Source organism: Aquarana catesbeiana, linkage group LG01 (genome assembly GCF_042186555.1).
Source record: "Aquarana catesbeiana isolate 2022-GZ linkage group LG01, ASM4218655v1, whole genome shotgun sequence".
Lineage (NCBI taxonomy): Eukaryota > Metazoa > Chordata > Amphibia > Anura > Ranidae > Aquarana > Aquarana catesbeiana.
Genome location: NC_133324.1, coordinates 747,782,641 through 747,789,403, shown reverse-complemented (window position 1 = coordinate 747,789,403; position 6,763 = coordinate 747,782,641).

Genomic DNA, 6,763 nt, shown 5'->3' with positions numbered 1-6,763 from the left:
CCTCTCCCCCTTTCCCTCTCCATCCCTCATTCATCTCAGACTCTAACCACACCCTCTTTGAGCCACGCCCATTTAAGCCACACCCATTATTTCACGTAAACCATGCCCATCTTTCACCGCTGCGCGCAATTTTTTAAAATTGCTAAGCCACGCCTACAAACGAATGCCCCGCCCCATAATTATTGTATGGCTCCGCCCACAGCCAAAAAAGTGTCCCACATATTTTTTTTGCAATGTTGGCAACTATGCAATGTCTGTGATGCTTATGCCTCGTACACACGATCGCACAATCCGACAACAAAATCCATCGGATTTTTTCCTACGGATGTTGGCTCAAACTTGTCTTGCATACACACGGTCACACAAAGTTGGTCAGAAATTCCGAACGTCAAGAACGCGGTGACGTACAACACGTACGACGAGCCGAGAAAAATGAATTTCAATAGCCAGTGCTGCTCTTAAGCTTGATTCCGAGCATGCGTGGCACTTTGTGCATCGGAATTGTCAACACACGATCGGAATTTACGCAAACGGATTTTGTTTTCGTAAAACTTTAGATCCAGCTCTCAAACCTTGTGTCGGAAATTCCGATGGAAAAAGTCAGATGGAGCCTACACACGGTCGGAATATCCGACAACAAGCTCCGATCGCACATTTTCCGTCGGAAAGCCTGATCGTGTGTACAGGGCATAAGTGTGGCAGTTGCCCCATGGATAGATGCTGAAGCGCTGTATTACATTCTGATCTGGGGGGGGGAATCAAAATTATGGGGGAGCTGCTGTCTTTAGGTGTGAGGCATGGAAGAAGAATTTATCAGTTTTAATATTTTTTCACATGAATGGACTTAAGTTATTGCACAGTTGGTGTTCACTTTTTTTTTAGGTATATGTATATAGCAAAATTATTAGTAATTAATTGTATGAATTATCAGATGTTCACATCAATGGAGGATAATAAATTACATACTCAGATATATAAATATTTTTAGTTAATCACATGCATAAACACGCACACTCAAATGCATACAGATACTGAGATATATATACATATGCTTAATTACATACAGTACATGCGCACACTCAGATATACACACTCAGATATACACACTCAGATACACGTATATACACATATATACACACTCAGATATATACAATCAAATACATGTATACACACATATATACACACTCAGATATATACAATCAGATACATGTATGCACACATATATACACACTCAGATACATGTATACACACACACTCAGATATATACACTCAGATACTGTACATGTATATACACGTATATACACACTCAGATATATACAATCATATACATGTATATAAACACTCTGGGGCTGCTGTCCCTCCATCCCTCTCCCCCCCTTTCCCTCTCCATCCCTTATTCATCTCAGACTCTAACCACACCCCCTTTGAGCCACGCCCGTTTAAGACACGCCCACTATTTTGCGTAAACCATGCCTTTTTTTATTTTCCCCCTGTGCCACACCTACAAACGCATGCCCCGTCCCTAATTATAATAAGACTCCACCTACAGCCACAAAAGTGTCCCTAAAATTTTTTTTACAATGTTGGCAACTATGGATGAGGCAACCATAGATACACACAAACATGCATAAATACACTAGACACAACCACAACACATTATGAGATGAATACATAAATATGTCATCTGGTAATGGGCAGCCAGCTTCTCTCCTCCCCTCTCTGTCTTGCTGTTCCCACACTCACAGCCCAGTCCGTGCAGCTCCTTCCTCTTCCCGCCCACACTCACAGCTCCTCTCCACTAGATCGGACTGTCAGAGTGAGCAGTTCTGAGAGGGCTCCAGTAGCCAGAACTATAAGCAGAGCATCAGAAACTGCGGCCAGGAGGTTCTGTATCCCTCCACAGAGACAAACAAGTCCCTTGTAGCTAGGGCTGTTTGCATCCAGACAATTACAAATATGTAAAGATAGGTGACATTCTGATACATGTAATAGATGCTAGATTCTGTTTAAGCTTTCATGAGGATGTTGGAAGAATTTTTGAATGTTCCTTGGTGTACGGGTGTCAGGCAGCCAGAAACCCGGACACTCAAGCCACAGCTACGCAAACACCACCTACATATTGCAGCTAAGCTGCATAGAGCGGACATTTAAATATTAACTGCAGCATAGCCTGCTGGAAGTTCCCGGCTTTTTTCCATAGAAGCTGTTGAGCACTTCCAGGTTTAACCACTTGACCTCCCGAATACTTAACCCATTCATGACCAGGCCATTTTTTGCGATATGGCACTGCATTATTTTAACTGACAATTGCGTGGTAATGCAACGCTGTACCCAAATAAAACGTATATTCTTTTTTTTCCCACAAATAGAGTTTTCTTTTGGTGGTATTTGATCACCTCTGCATTTCTGAATTTTTTGGGCTATAAACAAACAAAGACCAACAGTTTTGAAAGAAAATATATATATTACTTTCTGCTATAAAACGAATGTAAAAAATAAAAAATATGTGTTCTGCTACATTTTTCTGGTAAAAAAATCCCAATAAGTGGATATTAATCGGTTCGCCTAAAAGTTATAGTGTCTAGAAACTATGGGATATATACTGGAATTTTTATTTATTTTTACCAGTAAAAACAGCGATGATGGTGATCAGCGACTGTGGGGGGCTTATCAGAATCTGGAAGCCCCTTTAACAAGGGGGCCCCCAGGTCCCGCCCCCCCCCCCCATGTGTATGGGTATCGGGTACATTGTACCCCTACCCATTCACCAAAAAAAGTGTCAAAAAGTAAAAACCACAACAGACAGTTTTTGACAATTCCTTTATTAAAAAAAAAAAAAAGTGTCCCGTGATGTCCATCCATCGTCAATCATGCTGCCCGATGGACTCGAAAAATAGAAAAAAATAAAAAAGCTCTGCCTCGATGGGAGGCCTCCTGGTGACTGCTGTCTCTTGGCTGTGTCAGCTTTTATATAGGCAAGGGCGGGGCCACCCAGTGACTTAACCAAGTGACCCCGCCCCTTCTGATGTCATGTGACATCATGTGACATCAAACAGGGCGGAGTCATGCAGTTACATCAGAGGGTGGCCCCGCCCTTGCCTATATAAGCTCTGTCAAAGGGAAAAGACAGAAGGCAGGAGCTCTCCCATGGAGGCAGAGTTTTTTCATTTTTTTTCCCCTATTTTTCGGGTCTGTCGGGCGGCGTGATTGATGATGGATGTACATCGCGGGATGCTTTTTTTTTTTTTTAAATAAAGGAATTGTCAAAAACTTTCTATTGTGGTTATTACTTTTTAACACTTTTTTTGGTGCATGCTCGGATAAGGGCTCTGGTATAGATTTTGGGGGGGACCCCCACACCATTTTTTAAAAATTTTTGGTGTGGAGTTCCTCTTAAAATCGATACTAGACCCGAAGGGCCTGGTTTAGACTGGGGGGGGGGGTACCGCACGCTGTTTTTTTCCTTGATTTTTCAGCTATATTGCCAGTTGCCAGCAACACATTACAGCCGCGAGTAAGTTTAGATTACATTCTTTCCTTTAGAAATGTCATTTTTACTGCAGCACTATTCTACACATTGCACAGCTGTGTGCAATGTGTAGAACAGTGTCCACTTTACAGGCAGACTAAGGGGACCCCCAGGCACGATATTTAAAGGAATTTTTTATTTTTATTGTTTCACTTTAAGCATTATTAAAATCTCTGCTCCTGAAAAATCGGTTGTTTTAAAAACTTTTTTTTGCATTGATACATGTCCCCTGGGGCAGGACCCAGGTCCCCATATACTTTTTATGGCAGTAACTTGCATATAAGCCTTTAAAATGAGCACTTTTGTTTTTTTTATATGTTCGTGTCCCACATTTAACAGGGATCGCATGTTTGCTAGAACCTTTTGCCTGTTTGCATGTTCTGGTGGGAATCGGGGGGTGTTTGGCCCGTCCCTACTTACCTTGAAATTAAAGGAGTAGGACACTCATGTGACCCGTTTTCAACAGATGTCGGCAGGGGAAAGATCGCGACAATATGGTTGGGATCCACCCAGATGCCTGGACCTCAACCTCTCAGTGAGCTTCAGTGAGCTGGGGGGGGGGGGTAGAGTAGACAGCGGAGACATCAGTCGGGGCGGGGGACCGATGCAGTACAGTATCTTATAGATGTTGTATTCACCTAGGTAGGTATAATTCTTCATTTTTTTCCCTTAACTTCTCTTTTAACCTCACGTCAAAAGCCCTCCTTCACATCAGAGGTCTCCCATCACATCAGAGGTTCACAATCACATCAGGGGTTCCCAATCACATGAGAGGTTCCCAATTACATCAAAAGTTCTGCCATCACATCCAAGGTTCTGCCATCACATCCAGTGGCGGCCCGTCCATAGGGGGCGCACGGGCGTCGCCCCCCTATCCATGCGCCTTGCCCCAAATCTACATGCAGGGTGCCAGACGCATGGATTTCAATAGTTTTTTTTTTTTTAGCACATGATTAGAACCTGAGGCTCTAATTAGCTTCAAAAAAGGGTGGGCTTGGGGCGCAGTGCGGGGGGGGGGGGGGGGTGGCTGCGGAGCGAGTGAGGGGGGGAGGTTTTTTTGCTGCCCCCACCCCAAAATGTTGAGCACCAGCCGCCACTGATTACATCAGAGGTTCCCAATGACATCAGTGGTTCCCAATCACATCAGAGGTTCACAATCAAATCAGGGGTTCCACCATCACATCAGAGGTTCCGCCATCACATCAGAAGCCTTCCTTCACATCAGAGGTTCCCCATCACATCAGAGGTTCCCAATCACATCAGAGGTTCCCAATATCATCAGAGGTTAGCCATCACATCAGAAGTTCCCAATCACATCAAAAGTTCCGCCATCACATTAGAGGCCCTCCTTTATATTAGAGGTTCCCAGTCACATCAGAGGTTCACATCTGTAACCAGATATGTACTGTGAGTTCTAACATTTTTAAACTGCCCGCTAGATGGTGCTTTTCCCTTCTATACACACACAGGAGCAGTGGGGGAAATCGCATGCGATTCAGACAAGAATTGCACCTCATTCCTGTTCAAGCCACATGCGATTCTTTGCAGTGCGATTTGCTCCAATTGTTTTTGCATTGACGCAAATCATACCACCATGTATTGGTACTCGCCAATAAAAAAACGGTATCGGTGCAACCCTAGTTGAATACATATTCTTTTAAACCAGGGTTTAGTGTCATGTTAAGGATGTTGTGGGTAATGTGTGCTATAATTTTTTAACTAGTATGCCTATTTATGTGATTATATTTTTAACATCAACCAGGAAAATGCGTCATAGTTTTTGTTTTAACAGTTTTTTTCAATATCACTATCGTCCTGGTGTTCGTTTTCAGCATCTGAAAATTGTTTTGTTTAACTTTGCTCCTGGAGGTTATTACTGTTAAAAGCAATACCTTTTTATGTGTGATACATATCACATAATCACACCTGAAAAAAAAAAAAATTGTAATTCATTAAAAAAATAGTAGGTACTTGATCCTTAACTATTTGCTTGCCACGTAACCCATATGTGCAGCAACAAAGAGGGTGAGCTTAACCATGTCAGCCCCAGAAAGATTTGCCCCGTAATGACCAGGTTATTTTTTGCAATACGGCACTTCGTCACTTTAACTGACAATTGCGCGGTCATGCGACGCTGTACCCAAACAAAACGGACGCCCTTTTTTTCCTCACAATAGAGATTTCTTCTGGTGGTATTTGATCACCTCTGCGGTATTTATTTTTTGCACTATAAACAAACAAAGAGCGACAATTTTGAAAAAAAAAATAAAACATTTTTACTTTTTTGCTATAATACATATCCCAAAAAAATATATATATATATATATATATATATATATATATATATAAAACAATGTTTTCATCAGTTTAGGCCGATATATTCTTCTACATATTTTTGGTAAAAAAAATCGCAATAGGTGTAGATTGATTGGTTTGCGCAAAAGTTATTGCATCTACAAACTATGGGATAGATTTAGGGACTTTTATTTTTTTATTATTTTTAATAGTAATGGCGGCGATCTGCGATTTTTAGTGGGACTGCGACATTGCGGTGAACAAATCTGATCCCAAAAGACACTTTAAGGGGACCAGTGACATTATTACATTGATCAGTGCTATAAAAATGCACTGATCAATGTAAAAATGACACTGGCAGGGAAGGGGTTAACACTAGAGGCGATCAAGGGTTAACTGTGTTCTCTAGGTGTGTTCTAACTGTAGGGGGGATGGGCTGCCAGGGACGTGACAGAGATCACTGTTCCCGATGACTGGGAACAGAAGATCTCTGACATGTCATCTGTCAGAAAGGGGATCCGCCTTGTCTACAAAGGCAGATCCCCCTTCTGCCTCTGTACTAGGCGATCGCAGATTGCCGGCGGACATCGAGACCTCCCGACCCGTGGGCACGCTCCCGCCATACAGCTACGGCGATTCGCACAGGAGAGCGAACCTGCCGCCCTATAATGACGGCGGCTGGTTGGCAAGCAGTTAATCACCCACACTCAGCACCTATAGGTGCATCTCATAAAATTAAAAAATCATCAAAAATTATTTATTTCAGTAGCTCAATTCAAAAGGTGAAACTCATACAGTATATTTTATATAGATGCGTTACACACAGAGTGATATATTGCAAGCATTTCTTTCTTTTAATTTTGATGATTATGGGTTACAGCTAGTGAAAACCCCAAATTCTGTATCTCAGAAAATTAGAATATTACATAAGACCATTAA